General features: G+C 37.3%; 1 pseudogene; it reads left to right on the top strand.

Moving 5' to 3' along the window:
* Positions 1-4,480: 4,480 nt before the first annotated feature.
* Positions 4,481-6,358, top strand: LOC102185544 (annotated as a pseudogene).
* The last annotated feature ends 13,796 nt before the right edge of the window (positions 6,359-20,154 follow it).

The raw sequence follows: 20,154 nt of genomic DNA, 5'->3' as shown, positions 1-20,154 counted from the left end.
CAGATGGGCTGTGCATTTTGTGCCCTTCCCAGCTCTGTACAGTTCAGGGACCAGGTGCTTGGCGAGCACACTGTCCCAGGTGGGCCATGCATCTTATTCACCTCCCTGGTCCTGGCCACTCAGTTTCCTGGGTGTGCCATGAGAACACAGTCCCAGGTGTGCCATGTGTCTCTTCTGGGGGCTGATCTCAGGCTCTGACATGCCTGGCAGATGTCAACTGTCCGGTATCCTAGGAAGATATGGTTAGCAACTGGGAGCCTGTTCACAGTTTGGTGGAAGATGCAGTTTCTTGGGCTTAGATTGCTTCAGTCCCTTGCCTTCTAGCTCTGGCTGTTGAACAACTACCTCTCTGCCTCCAGGAGGTAGGGCCCTATATGGCAGCCAGTTTGCTCAATCCTTTATTCTATGAGTGCACCAGGGGTCAGCATGAGGCCTTAGAGCCTTTTGTGGAAATGGTCCTTTATTTCTGTCTCTCTGGTGATCCCAGGGTTTGTGTTGCTGTTTCACATTACTCCCTCAGATTGTCCTCATGGAATTCAGGCCTGGTCCTTACCCTAAGGACTGATGATTGAGTGTGCGCCTCCTTGCCCAGTCCCCACTCACTGGTGGTGGACATGAGCATCTGAGCCACTTTTCTGTCTCCCCTAGTGGTTGTGGCTAGGTGTGTATTCTGTGCTTTTTTTTTTTTTTTCCTCCTCCTGGTTATGTTGCCCTCTAAGATTCCAAAATTCCCCCTATATACACCTGTGAGAGGGTTTCCTACTGTGTGGAAACTTTTCCTCCTCACAACTCCCTCCCCATGATGAGTCTCTCTCACTAAATTTTTTGTCTCTGTTTTTGTCCTACCTCCTCTTGAAGAGATTGGACTGCCTTTCTGGGTGCCTAGTGTCTTCTGCCAGCATTCAGAAGTCATTTTGTGGAAGTTGCTCAACATTCAAATGATCTTTTGATGAATTTGTTGGGGAGAAAGTGGTCTCGCCATCATATTCCTCCACCATCTTGGGACCTCTGGAAGAGAAAGTCAATTTTTAGGATATAATTTATTACTGCTACCTACTTAATAAGTTAGGATAGTATTCAATAATTTGATCTATTATCTTTTTCTTAAAGCCTATACAAATAACTTTTCGGAATTCCTACTTGGGTTGCAATTATTATACAGTCCTGTGTGCCTCCAGAGAAATCTAGTTTTATTTCTCAAGCTTTCTTTACTTTGATACCAATTTTTGACCTTGATGAGATAGAATTTCAGTGTACTTTAACATGACAATTATGGTGTATGCAATAAATTATGCTCATTTTTTTTCTATGTTATTGTTGCCAATACGTTTAACTTCTAATTCTTTTGTTATATTATGGTTTTATTTTGTGTGTATATGAACATTTATTTATTATTATTTTAAAACTATTTTTATTAAACTATGGTTAATTTACAATGTTGTATTTCAGGTATATATATATATATTTTTTTTTTTAACTCTGTGATACATTGGAATTTACAATGTTTTGAAAGAAGACTCCAATTTGATATTTTTCCTAAAATGTTGACAACTTGTCTAAGCAGTGTTCATGCAATGATCTACCCTTCTATATTTATTACTGATGGTCTTTTAAATGATTTATTAAATAAATTCTTGGGCTATCTCAGATATCTGTTCACTTTTACTCATTTTCAAAGTGTTATGCTAGTTCCTTACTGTATTATTGTAGCTTCATGTTATCAGCTCCTTTGTGGGAATTATTTTCACTCTTCTTGCAGTTGAATTTTATAATAATTTTGATAGATTTAAAGAAAATAATACTGCTTAAGTTTTTATTGTGATTTTAGTAGATGCATGTAATAATTTGGAAATATTTGACATCCTTACAATATTCAGTTATCTTTTCAGAAATCATGAAATCTTTCTTCATGTTTTCAAGTCTTCTTTTATGTCTGTTAGTACTATTTTGATATTTATGCTTCCCTTTCCAGTCTCTTACTAAGTAATATTTTGTTGTTGTTATTTCCTGTGGGAATAGAACTATCCTAGAAGTATTTTATTCTTCCAGAATTTGCATAAAGATAGTGAAGGACATATTACTACTCTCTGTGCCTACTAGAGGTCTCCAAGAAAAATTTAAAAAAAGCATTTGTGCATACATTAGAACATTATATGGCTGAATATATTTCAGTAGTTAATTGGTTTTTCTGAAGTATTTTGCATTCTCCCTGCAACAGTGATTTCACTTTTTAAAATACAAAAATACTGGGACATTAACAAGAACATGAAACAATTCTTAAAGAGGAACAGAACATCTCACTGTAATTAACAGACTTAATCTAACCTCTTGGTGTGACAGTAATATATCTTTGCCAGGAGAAAAGCAAAGGTACTATTATTCATTCTTTTGACCAATATTTTAGAGAGTGCCTTCTACTTTGCACCTGCTAATTCTAGAGAGAGGTACTAGGGACAAAAAGAAAGGATCATGCAAATTTGTGTAGAATGTAGTTGCCACAGGTATGGAATCAGGATCTAGTAGAGGAGACAGACACATGAGTAATAAATGATAAGATGTGTGGTGTTTTTCATAGATCCACTGTGCTTTTTGGGACTGTCATGAAGGGAAGTATTAGTTTTGAGTAGAGGAAGGTCTTGTGGATGGATGAGTAGAAATTTAATGGGCTGAACCTAATATGAATGAGACAAGTAGAGAGTATTGATGATGCCCTCATTTGCTCAACAAATAATGGACATTTAAGTTGTTTCTATGTTTTTGCTTTTGTGAACAATGTTGCAATGGACAAGGGAATGGAGATATATCTTTGAGATCTCATTCACATTTCCTTTGACTATATACCCAGAAGTGGGATTGCTGAATCACATGGTAGTTTTATTTTTAACTGATTAAGGAACTTCCATACTGTCTTTCATTGTAATTGTACCAACTTATGGCCCCACCAACAGTTGATGAATGTTCATTGTTCCACACATCTTGACCAACACTTGTTATCTCTTGTCTTTTAGATGATAGTTATTCTGATAGGTCTGAGGTGCTCATTGTGATTTGATTTGCATTTCCCTGATAATTAGTGATACTGAGTACCTTTTCATTAATTTTATCATTTTAGTAATGAGAACTATGACTTGTTTTAGAGTAAAGTTGATTGGAATCATAGTTGATATTTTGAAGACAGAAAGAAGAAGAAAAGATGGCAGGCAAGAAATCAAGTTAGGAAGAGAGGATATGATGTTGGATAAGATACTTTTACCCTAAATTAGGACAATGGCTGTAGTGTGGGAGAGGAAGCGGTGGATTTGAATGTTATGCAGAAAGACTTGATAAGAATGTAAGCAGTATGAGAACAAGGATTTTTGTTGTTTGCTTCTGTTTTGTTCATTGCCATATTCCCAAGCATCTAGAGTACTGTTTGGCATGTGATAGATATTAGATAACTAGCTATTGGATGAATGATATATTTGGTGGCTGAATAATTGTTTTGGAGAAAAATTAATGAGAAGTATATTTGAGGGAGTAGCAGAAGATGACGTTGAGGTTTTCTAGTTGTGTGATAAGGTGAAAGATGCTGCCATCAGTAAAGGTTGACAAATATGAGAATAAGATGGGCTAGGAATGTGAAGACCTTGAGGAGGGAGAATTGTGCCTTATATTTTTTAGGGTGAAATTTGTTGGAACTGGTTGGAATTTCCTATAATCTGTGTACATTCTGTAATTCCACTGTACATCTCTAGCATGAGTGGCTGCAAGATTTTTTCAGCATGGGCAACTTTACCTGGGTAATCCTGTAATCTGTTGAGGATCATCTTTAGGAAAATGCAAAGAAGCAGAATAATGGGCAGAAGGGGCAAGCTAAGGAGCTGGAAAGTCCTGCTACTCACTGGTAATGGTTAGTTGAGAAAGAAAAATGAGCACCTCTAAACTGTTGGCTTTTACCCACTATTTATACAAAATAGCATGTTTAGCTATCAAGTGAGATCATCTGTTGATAGAGCAGGCTCCAATCCCAAGGAGGATTCAACAGTCCACGTGCATGTCAGAGTAAATACAAGGAGAAATTAATGTTAATTATACTATTTGGAAGCCCTCTCTAGTTTCCATAAGCTTGAGACCTCTATTAATCCTCCCATTAAGTACTTCTATTTGATTTTGGGTTTACTGGGAAGAGATTATGTACTGAGCTCAGAGAATAATTCAGCATTTTCCACTTAAGGTTAACAGTTCCTCCTGAAGAGGAATGAAAAACGTGAAAGGAAGAACATAGAAAAGTGGTTAGATCTTTCCACCACATTTACCTCTCCAAGTTCTATGTCAACCAGGCACTTCTTGCTTTTGTTACATGGGCAAAAAGTCTCTTAGTTTTATAAACAACAGCCTAAGAGAAACATTTTCAGCCAAAGAAATGCATCTTTTTTTTTTTTTTAACTTTACAACATTAGTATTTTACTGTGTAAACTTTGATCTTTACAGATATGACTATATGAAAGCTTCCGGAGGCGGAGAAGTGGGGGAAGTGGTACTTCAGGAAGGAGAAGTGGCAGTGGATGAGGCAGCCTGTATAGAGCCAAGGCAAGCCCATGGCTTTGTGCTACAGAGGCAGCTTCCCAGGCCAGCCATTCAGGCAATTGATTCCTGTGGCAACCATGGAAACACAGTAATGCCTCAGTCTTATCTTCAGTTCCAAGGACTCCCAGAGCTTATGAAAATTCCCCCAGACAATTCACCTATTGATGGATACAGGTTTCACTTTCAGTTGTCAAATGTGAAAAAAGACAACAATCAAGACCATATGCAAAAAGATGTCTCCAGCTATTATCCTTTACAGCCCAGTTGCTTGCATCTGATGCAAGAAAACGAGATGGAGTGTACAGCAGTCTACTCTGAGCTGTTGATGCAAGTGAGAAAGAGCCAGGCAGACAAGGAATCCTACAACAAATGGAAATACATAAGACCATCTAGAGCAAAAAGAATGCCAATTCGGAAAGCACCTCAAGTCATTCCAGATCCAGTGCCTGAGAGAAAAAGAACAGCTCCTGTTAACCTGGCTTACACAGTCCGTAAATCACGTGTGCCCAATAGTGTTCATACACGACCCTATCGGGAGAGGGTGATTCACTTATTAGCACTGAAGGACTACAAGAAACATGAACTTCTTGTTCGACTTCAGAGAGACGGCATGACTGCAGAGGACAAGGATTCCCTTGGAAAACTTTTGCAGGAAGTAGCTCATCTGAATACTCGGGATCGTTCATATTCTTTAAAGAATTGTGTTTTTAAAGAGCTCCAAAGAGACTGGCCTGGGTACAATGAGCTAGACAGGCAGGCATTGGAGTTAGTGCTTGCCAGAAAAGTACATCCACTTTTCAAAGTTACTGGAACCGACCATCCACAATTTTCTATAGATTCTAGTACAGATGAAATATTTTGTCCTTCTCAGGAACAGCTTTACAATGCAGCTGACATTGATTATGCAAAGAAGAGAAAAGTTAGAATATCTCACCTGACAACTAAACAACAGCCAGCATCAAGTGATTGTTTGAATAACACCAGTGAAATATCTGCCATGGGTCACCCACCATGCTCTGAATCTACCACCAGTCTTAGCTCTCCATCATTGCCCAACATCCACCTTCCGACTTCAAATTATCTTCAGCCTGTCTATTCTAAGTGTAGTTATTCTAGCATTACAGAAGGACGTGAGACTCAAGACCCACATGTTGACAGGTTTAGTCAAAGCAGTAGAATTTTTGAGTGCCAGCAGGGTAAACATTCTCTGCAAACATTAACCTCTATTTCGGTTACAATGAAGTATCCGAAGCATATGGAGAAACAGCATTCACTGACTGGTGAGAAATTCAAATACAAATTTACAGAATATAAAACAAAAAGCAAAGAGTACAGTATTAAGATTTTGGAGAAACAGCAGACAGAAAGTGAAAGACAAGATGAAGGTGCAAAACCAAATTCAAGTGAAGAAGTTGCAAAGGTTTGCACTCCCACTGGGAAGAGCTGTTCAACATCTGAGCTTCCAGATTATCTGACTAGCTATGTCACTATAATTTCCTCTGAGCAACGTGAGCGTTATGAGCAGGAATTTAGAGTAGATTATGAGGAATATAAGGCCTTGCATGAAAAGTTGCTGCCTTTTTCTAAAATATTTGTTTTTCTAACTTCACAAAAGGAGCAGTTTCCTCCAGATTCAAGAGAATATGAAGATATTAATAAAAAAATCTCACTAGAATATCAGAAGATGAAACAGATGAATCAGAATTATTTTGAAGAAAAACTCAGATGCCAATATCTCTACAACAAGCTGGCTCACATTAAAGATCTGATAAATAGTTATGACCAGCAATGAATACAGTCACAGTCATAGCCTGAGAATAGTTCTAGGACCAGGGTAAATAAATGTAAGCTTATTTATTTAAAATTTCAAATTACTTACTCTAAGATTCTAAAAGGATGAAGCTTCACTGTTGAAACAATCAGTAGTACTATTGTAATTTTCCTTTTACTTTTTTTGATTTTTTTAATTTTATATTTATTAGCTTTATGTTTCTTTATTTTTATTTGATTAGTTTGTTTTATGTTGATTTATGTTTCTTTTTGTTTCTAAGTCTCTTTTTATTTATTCTTATCATTTACTTTTTATTTTATTTTACCTTTTATGTACTTCTGAAGCTGTTTCATCTGTTCCCTTCTACCTCAAAATTTGTTTTCATTCCTTTAGTTCTTTTCAAAACATTCTGAGGATCCAGTGACTTTCAAACAACCTTGTACACATTTAAAAAATAAAAGCTTATAATGAGCGATGGAAAGTACTTTTGAATAAATACAGCCTCTTTTGCTTTGTTAACACTTATGCAAGTTCAGCCTTAAAACACAGATGTTCAGAAAATTATAGAAAATACTATGATTCTTCAAGCAGTACACATTTTCATTTCATTAAGTTTATTTGTTGATCAAGCATGAAACTTGATTTTATCTTAGAGAGCACAATTTATGTGGTCAAACATGCAAAGCTTTTAACTAACAATTCTATGTTATCTCTTCAAAGTACTGCCAGTTGAAACAGGGAATATTATGTTTGCAAATTTAAGTTTTTAAATGTTTTCCACAATATGAATATTGTCTTTAGTAAATGTTTGTTTCCATCATCTAACAGAAAGTTATTATATAGCAAAGAATGACAGTTTTGTACGATAGAAAGGCTAATAATAAAATGAACACTTAACAACTTGAAAACCAATTTAGGAAGCAGAAGATTCCCAAGTCCTTTGCAGGTACCTCTGTTCTCTTATCTTTCCTGTGTCCCTGTCCCGCCTCCCCTGAAAGTGATAAACACTCCCCCAAATTTATGTTTACCTTTGATTTTCTTTTAAAAGCAGTTCAGTTCAGTTTAGTTGCTCAGTTGTGTCTGACTCTTTGTGATCCATGGACTGCAGCATGCCAGGCTTTCATGTCCATCACCAACTCCTGGATCTTGCTCAAACTCATGTCCACTGAGTCGGTGATGTCACCCAATCATCTTATCCTAGGTCGTCATCTTTTCCTCCTGCCTTCAATCTTTCCCAACATCAGACTCTTTTTCCAATGAGGCAGTTCTAAGCATCAGATGGCCAAAATACTGGAGTTTCAGCTTCAGCATCAGTCCTTCCAATGAATATTCAGGACTGGTTTCCTTTAGAATTGACTAGTTTGAACTCCTTGAAGTCCAAGGGACTCTCAAGAGTCTTCTCCAACACCACAGTTCAAAAGCATCAATTCTTCAGTTCCCAGCTTTCTTTATGGTCCAAATCTCACAACCATACATGACTACTAGAAAAACCATAGCTTTGACTAGACGGACATTTGTTGGCAAAGTAACATCTCTGCTTTTTAACATGCTGTCTAGGTTGGTCAGAGCTTTTCTTCCAAGGATCAAGTATCTTTTAATTTCATGGCTGCAGTACCAATAAGCAGTGATTTTGGAGCCTAAGAAAATAAAGTCTCTCACTTTTTCCATTGTTTCCCCATCTATTTGCCATGAAGTGATGGGACCAGATGCCATGATCTTAGTTCTTTGAATGTTGAGTTTTAAACCAACTTTTTCACTCTCCTCTTTCAGTTTCATCAAGAGGTTCTTTAGTTCTTCTTTGCTTTCTGCCATGAAGGTGGTGCCATCTGCATATCTGAGGTTATTGATATTTCTCCACAAATCTTGATTCTATCTTGTACTTCATCTGGCATTTCACATGACGTACTCTGCATATAAGTTAAATAAGCAGGGTGACAATATACAGCCTTGATAAATTCCTTTCCCAATTTGGAACCAGTCTGTTCCATGTCTGGCACTAATTGTAGTTTATTGACATGCATACAGAGTTCCCAGGAGGCAGGTAAGTTGGTCTGGCATTCCCATCTCTTGAAGAATTCTTCACAGTTGGTTATGATCCACCCAGTCAAAGACTTTGGTGCAGTCAATAAAGCAGAAGTAAATGTTTTTCTGGAACTCTCTTGTTGTTGTTGTTGTTGTTGTTTTTAATGATCCAGTGGTATTGGTAATTTGATCTCTGTTTCCTCTGGCTTTTCCAAATCCAGCTTGAACGTGTGGAAGTTCATGTTTCACATACTTTTAAACCCTTGCTTGGAGAATTTTGAGCATTTCTTTGCTAGCATGTGAGATGAGTGCAATTGTGTGGTAGTTTGAACATTCTTTGGCATTGCCTTTCTTTGGGGTTGGAATGAAACTGACCTTTTCCAGTCCTGTGGCCACTGTTGAATTTTCCAAATTTGCTGATGTATTGAGTGTAGCACTTTCACAGCATCGTCTTTTAGGATTTGAAACAGCTCAACTGGAATTCCATCACCTCCACTAGCTTTGCTCATAATGATGCTTCCTAAGGCCCACTTGGCTTCACATTCCAGGATGTCTGTTTCTAGGTGAGAGATCACACCATTGTGGTTATCTGGGTCATAAAAATCTTTTTGTATAGTCCCTCTGTGTAGTCTTTACATCTCTTCTTAATATCTTTGGCTTCTGTTAGGTCCATATCATTTCTGTCCTTTATTGTGCCCATTTTTGAATGAAATGTTCCCTTGGTATCTCTAATTTCTTGATATCTCTAATATCTACTATATTTATAAGCATCTTTAAATAGTATATTGTTCACTTTTTTAATCTTTGGGAAAATGATATAGCTACTTGTCCTCTTGTTTTTTCAGCCAACCTTATATTTCTAGGATCTATTTATGCTGATGTGTAAATAATTAGCTTATTTATTTTTTCACTTATATGTTGGATCATCATATGCCTTTCACATTATTTAGCCACCCATTTTCTTGTAACTAGTGATTTTTTTTTTGCTCTCTCTCTTTCTTTTTTTTTTTTTTTGTTATTACAATTTTGCTGTGAACATTTTTTGCAAATTTATCCTTTTCTATCATCTGTGCTTTTATTTTCATTTAATTTTATTTTATAGCCTGTAGGAACTTATTGCTTCTGTATGATCACTATTTATTTAGTTTTAGATGAATTTTCCCTTGGTTTTCAGGCTTCCCTCTATTTTCTGATTTCTGGCTCATATGATTTTCTTTTTTCTTGAAAGCTCCTTTTATTCTTTTATATGGGTTGACTGGCAGTGAATCCTCTCAGTTTTTTAGTTTGTATATGCTTTTCATCGATCTTTCCTTTTAAAGAACATGTTAATTATTAAATTGAAGAATTCCAAGTTGATGATTATTTTCATTGGCAGTACAAGTATGCCTCTGCAATATTGCAGATTCCATTCCAGGCCATTGCAACAAAGTGAATATTGCAATAAAGCAAGTCACACAGTTTTTTTGTTTCCCTGAGATTCAAACTCCATTCTAATTTAAACTCTTACATGAGGTAATCCAACAGCCATGCTACTGAGAGAGCTTCTAAATGAGCAAGTAATCAGGACAATTAACAACAAAGACTTTGCCTGCTAATGCATTGTGGAAGGGGACTAGGTTTTGAATTCATAATTCAAATTGAATCACAACCCTGCCACTTTCTATGCAACTTTGGAGAGGTTGCATGATATCTTTGGAGGTTAGTTTTCCTATCTGTGTGTTGGTAATAATAATACTCAACTCAACTCAAAACAAGCAACCAAACAAACAAACAAACACTTATCTCACAGAGTAATTGTGTCTAGTACAAGGTAAGTAATTAATGAAAAAAAGAGCTGATCTTGATATGATTACTTTTCCCTGTGGGCAACAAAAATGCAAATCAGTGAGCAGCAGGATTAGCTTTCAAGTTATCTAAAGAACAAGGAATATATACTGTGGCTTGGGATTCGTACAGAAAACACTTGAGTTAACAACATGAAAAAGATATCAAATGGACTGTTTGACGAATTCAGGTGCATGCTGTCTCTGAAGTCAATATAAATTTGTGGAGGAAAGTTTCCTCTAGGCTATACAGAAAAAAAAAAAAAAAAGATCTTGTTCTAATTCATGACCAAAACCTAAGTACAGCACATCAGCCAGGCATTTTCTTACAATGTCACATCACCTCTTAGAAGCAATATGAGAAAGCTGACAGTCCAGTTGATTAGTGACTCAGATGATCAACATTCTATTTTCTTTTGCTGAGTTTTTTCAAACAAGACATTTAACAGGGCTATGTCAATGTACCAATATAGTGATGACCACATTAGATGGAAGAGCTAATAGAGATGAATTAGCTGTGTGAGGTGGCATGAGGGATATGCTACTCATAGTTGTAGCTGAAGCTACAAGATAAGAGACTATAACTGCTAAGGAACACAATATTGAGAAGAAAGTCAGTGACTTGTTCTGTGCTGAAGAAGGCACGTACATTTAGGGTATAAGAGAAGGAACAGAAGTGAGCAGAATGGCCAAATAAAGAGAATGAAAACTTCAGTGACCAGGATCCAGAGCAAGAAGGTAATCCACAGTTGCAGTTGATAGAAAGAAGTCAAGACACTTAAGATCAGCTCCCCAGAGAGCAGCATGAAGATGCAGAACTATGGCGATGTCGCACAACTCCATTAAGGTCCCTCATATTTCCCCAACATAAATCAAAATCTACATTGATTTCACTTTCAGAAACTTTCAATATATTTACCTAATTCAAAAAATATGAAATACCTACCTGGAGAAGGAAATGGCAACCTGCTCCAGTTTTCCTGCCTGTGAAATCCCATTTAGAGAAGCCTGGCAGGCTACAGTCCACAGGGGTTGTAAAAGTGTTGGACATGACTTACTGACTAAACAAAAACAAACACAAAAGTAAAAGCACTGGGCAGACTTCTCAGTTACTGCTCTGGAAGAATTATATAGAAAACTTAATACATAAAAAGGCCCATGATTCCCCAAATCCCCCCCACATCTTCATCTTGTTGAAAAAAGGTTAAATTCAGTGTGTTAATTATACTGATGGCATTATATCATTTCAGATTACAAAGTTTCTTATACCAATCATCTTAAATTCAGTGTTATCATCTCTAAATAGTCTATCCCTGAATGTATTTCACAGGCAGATGAGGACTGAAACTATTTTGTCTCATTTGAGGGAGAATGGATTTTGTATGTGGAGAATGGTATTTGTATGGCTGAATCCCTTTGCTGTTCACCTGAGAGTATCACAACATTGTTAATCAGCTATACCCCAATACAAAATAACAAGTTTAAAAGAAAAAAAATAAGCAAAGAAAAAATGAAATATCTGAATTTCACATGAAATTTTCAGTAATTAAGTTGATGGCACCGTGGTAAAGAATCTGCCTGCAATGCAGGAGACCTGGGTTCAATTCCTGGGTCAGGGAGATACCCTAGAGAAGGAAATGGCAACCCATGCCAGTATTATTGCCTGGAGAATACCATGGACAGAGGAGTCTGGCAGGCTACAATTCATAGGAAACACAGTCAGACACGACTGAAACAACTTAGCCACATGCATGTAACACTTCCTGTTTAAAATATAACATTGGAATTTAGAAGTAAATTACTTTGTAATTTCATTTTGGGTGGTCTTGCATCAAAAACGTGACTATTTTTTTTTTCCTCTTTGCACATACATGAGTCTTTCCCAGGTATAGCTAAAGTTTCAAGTGGCACCTCTTTGTTAGCCCAGCAAGCAATCCCTTTAATAGAATGTCTGTCCTTCTCTCAAGAAGATGATATATCAAAACTCAACTTAAAATTACCCTTCTCTGGAGACGCAGATATAGAAAACAGACTTGTGGGCACAGAGGGAGCAGGAGAGGGTGGGATGAATTGAGAGAGTAGTATTGAAACATACATTGCTATATGTAAAATAGCCAGCAGGAATTTGCTGCATGGCGCAGTGAGCTCAAACCCAGTGCTCTGTGACAATTTAGAAGGGTGGGATGGGATGGGAAGTGCTAAGGGGGTTCAGGATAGAGGGAACATATGTATATCTATGGCTTTTCATGTTGATGTATGGCAGAAACCAACATGACATTGTAAAGCAATTATCCTTCAATTAAAGTAAGTAAATTTTGGAAATACATTCAATTTTAAAAAGTGAAATAAAATCACCCTTCTAAGATCCATGTCCCTGTCTGCCATTTGTCTAATTTGGTGCTTACTTTATACAAAGCTGGCTTTCCTTATCCATTAAAGATGTTGGACCTGAAAAGTGTGTTTATCCCTTTGCTTTTCACAACATCTCAAATTAACCTCCAGTTTAAAATAAAATAGAAATAGTGACGGTCTCAACTGCATATTTCAGGGACACTTTTTGTCAAATAATGGGTGGCTTAAAATTGAAACTAAATAATCTGTCACAACTAGTTCAGGAGCAGTTAATAATCACTGTCTTGAATCTTCTAGCTTTATTTAATAAGGGTAATTCAGCTCCAATAAAGATGATAATTGGTAACCTGTGCTTCCCATAAATACATCAGAGTAAGTTGGTTACTTAGATATGATGGACTTCTGAAACCTTTACATCTGTTTCTCACAACAAAAGTATGTATATACAGTACAAATATTTTGAACAGCTAAGCACTGTAAATTGTATCTTTATTAGGCTTCTGATGGTGTAACAGGAAGAGCCAGTGTGTATGAAGCTATTCCTCTTTAAGTACTTTATTTATTTTGGCCACATGGTGTGACATGTGGGATCTTGGTTCTTGGATCAGGGATTGAACCCATGCCTCCTGAACTGGAAGCATGTTGTCTTAATTACTGGACACCCAGGGAAGTCCCCTTAAAGTACTTTTTTTTTTTTTGATTTTTGTTTTTGCATTTTATTTACTTATTTTATTTTTTTTTCTTACTTTACAATACTGTATTGGTTTTGCCATACATTGACATGAATCCACCACGGGCGTACATGAGTTCCCAATCCTGAATCCCCCTCCCACCTCCCACCCCATATCATTTCTCTGGATCATCCCCGTGCACCAGCCCCAAGCATCCTGTATCCTGTATCGAACATAGACTGGCGATTCGTTTCTTACATGATAGTATACATGTTTCAATGCCATTCTCCCAAATCATCCCACTCTCTCCCTCTCCCTCAGAGTCCAAAAGTACAAAATGACTACGATTTATACAGTTTAAGATTTGTATATATGGTCAATTCCCTAATAAGAGATTAATCAAATCAGTAGTAGATAAATAAAATATGCTATGCAATGTTATCCACCCCACTCCAGTACTCTTGCCTGGAAAATCCCATGGATTGAGGAGCCTGGTGGGCTGCAGTCCATGGGGTCGCAAAGTCAGACACGACTGAGCGACTTCCCTTTCACTTTTCACTTTCATTCATTGGAGAAGGAAATGGCAACCCACTCCAGTGTTCTTGCCTGGAGAATTGCAGGGACGGAGGAACCTGGTGGGCTGCCGTCTATGGGTCACACAGAGTTGGACACGACTGAAGAGACTTAGCAGCAGCAGCAGCAGCATGCAGTGTTATCATTTTCCATAAAAGAACTCCATGGGACATAAAACTTTTGATACTGATCTGTAAAACGTGAAAGGTAGATCTGTGCAATCAATTATTTAATAGTAATGTGGCTTGGGGTTTATGGAGAAACACTTGAATTAGCAACACAGAAGAAAATCAAATGGACTGTTGGATAAACTCAAATGCCTGAGGTCTCTGAAGGCAATCCAGAAATAAGAAGGAAAACTTTACTCACTCTATACAGATAAAATAATCAAAACAGGTATTGTATTGTATTAATAGTCTGTTACCAAAATATTAGCAAATATTTCTGGCCAAGCATTTCTCCCAGTGTCACGTTGTCTCTTGGAAGCTGTGTGATGAAACTGACAGTCCAGTTGACTGGGAGCCCCAGAGATCAGCATTTTATTCTTTTGCCAGGTTTTCTCAAGCAAGTCACATTTATCCTATCTCTGTATCAGATGCTTCTGAAAAGGGCTTGAAAATAACTGCTGCTTCTAAGTCATTTTGAACTGTATTGAATGTCTTAATACTCTTCCACAAGTGCAATTCATTATATCGAGCTTATTAGTGGAGAGTTTTTGAGACATGGGCTTCCCTGATGGCTCAGATGGTAAAGATCTCCCTGCAATGCAGGAGACCTGGGTTCCATTCTTGGGTCGGGAAGATGCCCTGGAAAAGGAAATGGCTACCCATTTCAGTATTCTCGCCTGGCAAATTTCATGGACAGAGGAAACTGGTGGGCTATAGTCCATGGGGTCACACAGAGTTAAACATGACTGAGTGATTAAATCTACTATATTTATAAGCATCTTTAAATAGTATATTGTTCACTTTTTAATCTTTGGGAAAATGATATAGCTACTTGTCCTCTTGTTTTTTCAGCCAACCTTATATTTCAGGATCTATTTATGCTGATGTGTAAATAATTAGCTTATTTATTTTTCACTTATATGTTGGATCATCATATGCCTTCACATATTATGCCACCCATTTTCTTGTAACTGTAGTATTTTTTTTTTGCTCCTTCTCTTTCTTTTTTTTTTTTTGTTATTACAATTTGCTGTGAACATTTTTTGCAAATTTATCCTTTTCTATCATCTGTGCTTTTATTTTCATTTAATTTTATTTTATAGGCCTGTAGGAACTTATTGCTTCTGTATGATCACTATTTATTTAGTTTAGATGAATTTTCCCTTGGTTTTCAGGCTTCCCTCTATTTTCTGATTTCTGGCTCATATGATTTTCTTTTTTCTTGAAAGCTCCTTTTATTTTCTTTATAATGGGTTGACTGGCAGTGAATCTCTCAGTTTTTTAGTGTGTATAGCTTTTCATCGATCTTTCCTTTTAAAGAACATGTTAATTATTAAATTGAAGAATTCCAAGTTGATGATTATTTTCATTGGCAGTACAAGTATGCCTCTGCAATATTGCAGATTCCATTCCAGGCCATTGCAACAAAGTGAATATTGCAATAAAGCAAGTCACACAGTTTTTTTTGTTTCCCTGAGATTCAAACTCCATTCTAATTAAACTCTTACATGAGGTAATCCAACAGCCATGCTACTGAGAGAGCTTTCTAAATGAGCAAGTAATCAGGACAATTAACAACAAAGACTTTGCCTGCTAATGCATTGTGAAGGGACTAGGTTTTGAATTCATAATTCAAATTGAATCACAACCCTGCCACTTTCTATGCAACTTTGGAGAGTTGCATGATATCTTTTGGAGGTTAGTTTTCCTATCTGGGTGTTGGTAATAATAATACTCACTCAACTCAAAACAAGCAACCAAAAAAACAAACAAACAACTTATCTCACAGAGTAATTGTGCTAGTACAAGGTAAGTAATTAATGAAAAAAAGAGCTGATCTTGATATGATTACTTTTCCCTGTGGGCAACAAAAATGCAAATCAGTGAGCAGGCAGGATTAGCTTTCAAGTTATCTAAAGAACAAGGAATATATACTGTGGCTTGGGATTCGTACAGAAAACACTGAGTTAACAACATGAAAAAGATATCAAATGGACTGTTTGACGAATTCAGGTGCATGCTGTCTCTGAAGTCAATATAAATTTGTGGAGGAAAGTTTCCTCTAGGCTATACAGAAAAAAAAAAAAAAAAAGATCTTGTTCTAATTCATGACCAAAACCTAAGTACAGCACATCAGCCAGGCATTTTCTTACAATGTCACATCACCTCTTAGAAGCAATATGAGAAAGCTGACAAGTCCAGTTGATTAGTGACTCAATGATCAACATTCTATTTCTTTTGCTGAGTTTTTTCAAACAAGACATTTAACAGGGCTATGTCAATGTACCAATATAGTGATGACCACATTAGATGGAAGAAGCTAATAGAGATGAATTAGCTGTGTGAGGTGGCATGAGGGATATGCTACTCATAGTTGTAGCTGAAGCTACAAGATAAGAGACTATAACTGCTAAGGAACACAATATTGAGAAGAAAGTCAGTGACTTGTTCTGTGCTAAGAAGGCACGTACATTTAGGGGATAAGAGAAGGAACAGAAGTGAGAGCAGAAATGGCCAAATAAAGAGAATGAAAACTTCAGTGACCAGGATCCAGAGCAAGAAGGTAATCCACAGTTGCAGTTGATAGAAAGAAGTCAAGACACTTAAGATCAGCTCCCCAGAGAGCAGCATGAAGATGCAGAACTATGGCGATGTCGCACAACTCCATTAAGGTCCCTCATATTTCCCCAACATAAATCAAAATCTACATTGATTTCACTTTCAGAAACTTTCAATATATTTACCTAATTCAAAAAATATGAAATACCTACCTGGAGAAGGAAATGGCAACCTGCTCCAGTTTTCCTGCCTGTGAAATCCCATTTAGAGAAGCCTGGCAGGCTACAGTCCACAGGGGTTGTAAAAGTGTTGGACATGACTTACTGACTAAACAAAAACAAACACAAAAGTAAAAGCACTGGGCAGACTTCTCAGTTACTGCTCTGGAAGAATTATATAGAAAACTTAATACATAAAAAGGCCCATGATTCCCCAAATCCCCCCCACATCTTCATCTTGTTGAAAAAAGGTTAAATTCAGTGTGTTAATTATACTGATGGCATTATATCATTTCAGATTACAAAGTTTCTTATACCAATCATCTTAAATTCAGTGATTCATCTCTAAAATAGTCATCCCTGAATGTATTTCACAGGCAGATGAGGACTGAAACTATTTTGTCTCATTTGAGGAGAAATGGATTTTGTATGTGGAGAATGGTATTTGTATGGCTGAATCCCTTTGCTGTTCACCTGAGAGTATCACAACATTGTTAATCAAGCTATACCCCAATACAAAATAACAAGTTTAAAAGAAAAAAAATAAGCAAAGAAAAAATGAAATATCTGAATTTCACATGAAATTTCAGTAATTAAGTTGATGGCACCGTGGTAAAGAATCTGCCTGCAATGCAGGAGACCTGGGTTCAATTCCTGGTCAGGGAGATACCCTAGAGAAGGAAATGGCAACCCATGCCAGTATTATTGCCTGGAGAATACCATGGACAGAGAGTCTGGCAGGCTACAATCATAGGAACAACAGTCAGACACGACTGAAACAACTTAGCCACATGCATGTAACACTTCCTGTTTAAAATATAACATTGGAATTTAGAAGTAAATTACTTTGTAATTTCATTTGGTGGTCTTGCATCAAAAACGTGACTATTTTTTTTTCCTCTTTGCACATACATGAGTCTTTCCCAGGTATAGCTAAAGTTTCAAGTTGGCACCTCTTTGTTAGCCCAGCAAGCAATCCCTTAATAGAATGTCTGTCCTTCTCTCAAGAAGATGATATATCAAAACTCAACTTAAAATTACCCTTCTCTGGAGACGAGAACTCTCAAGAGTGTTTTCCAACACCACAGTTCAAAGCATCAATTCTTCGGTGCTCAGCCTTCTTCACAGTCCAAATCTCACATCCATACGTGACCACAGGAAAAACCATAGCCTTGACTAGACGGACCTTAGTCAGCAAAGTAATGTCTCTGCTTTTGAATATGCTATCTACGTTGGTCATAACTTTTCTTCCAAGGAGTAAGCGTCTTTTAATTTCATGGCTGCAGTCACTATGTGAACTGATTTTGGAGCCCCCCAAAATAAAGTCTGACACTGTTTCCACTGTTTCCCCATCTATTTCCCATGAAGTGATGGGACCCGATGCCATGATCTTCGCTTTCTGAATGTTGAGCTTTAAGCCAACCTTTTCACTCTCCTCTTTCACTTTCATCAAGAGGCTTTTTAACTCCTCTTCACTTTGTGTCATAAGGGTGGTGTCATCTGCATATCTGAGGTTATTGATATTTCTCCTGGCAATCTTGATTCCAGCTTGTGTTCCTCCAGTCCAGCGTTTCTCATGATGTACTCTGCATAAAAGTTATATAAGCAGGGTGACAGTATACAGCCTTGACACACTCCTTTTCCTATTTGGAACGAGTCTGTTGTTCCATGTCCAGTTCTAACTGTTGCTTCCTGAACTACATACAGATTTCTCAAGAGGCAGGTTAGATGATCTGGTATTCCCATCTCTTTCAGAATTTTCCACAGTTTATTGTGATCCACACAGTCAAAGGCTTTGGCATAGTCATAAAGCAGAAATAGATGTTTTTCTGGAACTCTTGCTTTTTTGATGATCCAACGGATGTTGGCAATTTGATCTCTGGTTCCTCTGCATTTTCTAAAACCAGCTTGAACATCAGGAATTTCACTGTTCACGTATTGCTGAAGCCTGACTTGGAGAATTTTGAGCATTACTTTACTAGCATGTGAGATGAGTGCAATTGTGCAGTAGTTTAAGCATTCTTTGGCATTGCCTTTCTTTGGAATTGGAATGAAAACTGACCTTTTCCAGTCCTGTGGCCACTGCTGAGATTTCCAATTTGCTGGTATATTGAGTGCCAGCACTTTCACAGCATCATCTTTCAGGATTTGAAATAGCTCAACTGGAATTCCATCACCTCCACTAGCTTTGTTCGTAGTGATGCTTTCTGAGGTCCACTTGACTTCACAGTCCAAGATATCTGGCTCTAGGTTAGTGAGCACATCACCATGATTATCTGGGTCGTGAAGATCTTTTTTGTACAGTTCTTCCGTGTATTCTTGCCACCTCTTCTTAATATGTTCTGCTTCTGTTAGGTCCATACCATTTTTGTCCTTTATTGAGCCCATCTTGGCATGAAATTTTCCCTTGTTATCTCTAATTTTCTTGAAGAGATTTCTAGTCTTTCGCATTCTGTTGTTTTCCTCTATTTATTTGCATTGATTGCTGAAGAAGGCTTTCTTATCTCTTCCTGCTATTCTTTGGAACTCTGCATTCAGATGCTTGTATCTTTCCTTTTCTCCTTTGCTTTTCACCTCTCTTCTTAGCTATTTGTAAGGACTCCCCAGACAGCCATTTAGCTTTTTTGCATTTCTTTTCCAAGGGGATGGTCTTGATCCCTGTCTCCTGTACCATGTCACGAACCTCATTTAATCGTTCATCAGGCAGTCTATCTATCAGATCTAGGCCCTTAAATCTATTTCTCACTTCCACTGTATAATCATAAGGGATTTGACTTAGGTCATACCTGAATGGTCTAGTGGTTTTCCCTACTTTCTTCAATTTAACTCTGAATTTGGTAATAAGGAGTTCATGATCTGAGCCATAGTCAGCTCCTGGTCTTATTTTGGTTGAGTGTATAGAGCTTCTCCATCTTTGGCTGCAAAGAATATAATCAATCTGATTTCGGTGTTGACCATCTGGTGATTTTCATGTGTAGAGTCTTCTCTTGTGTTGTTGGAAGATGGTGTTTGCTATGACCAGTGTGTTTTCTTGACAAAACTCTATTAGTCTTTGCCCTGCTTCATTCCGCATTCCAAGGCCAAATATTCCTGTTACTCCAGGTGTTTCTTGACTTCCTACTTTTGCATTCCAGTCCCCTATAATGAAAAGGACATCTTTTGGGGGTGTTAGTTCTAAAAGGTCTTGTAGGTCCTCATAAAACAGTTCAACCTCAGCTTCTTCAGCATTACTGGTTGGGACATAGATTTGGATTACTGTGATATTTAATGGTTTACCTTGGAGAAGAACAGAGATCATTCTGTTGTTTTTGAGATTGCATCAAAGTACTGCCTTTCGGACTCTTTTGTTGACAATGATGGCTACTCCATTTCTTTTGAGGGATTCCTGCCCGCAGTAGTAGATATAATGGTCATCTGAGTTAAATTCACCCA

Source organism: Capra hircus, assembly GCF_001704415.2.
Source record: "Capra hircus breed San Clemente chromosome X unlocalized genomic scaffold, ASM170441v1, whole genome shotgun sequence".
NCBI lineage: Eukaryota > Metazoa > Chordata > Mammalia > Artiodactyla > Bovidae > Capra > Capra hircus.
Note: the sequence above shows the minus strand (reverse complement) of the source record. Positions and strands in the feature narration are given on the sequence as shown.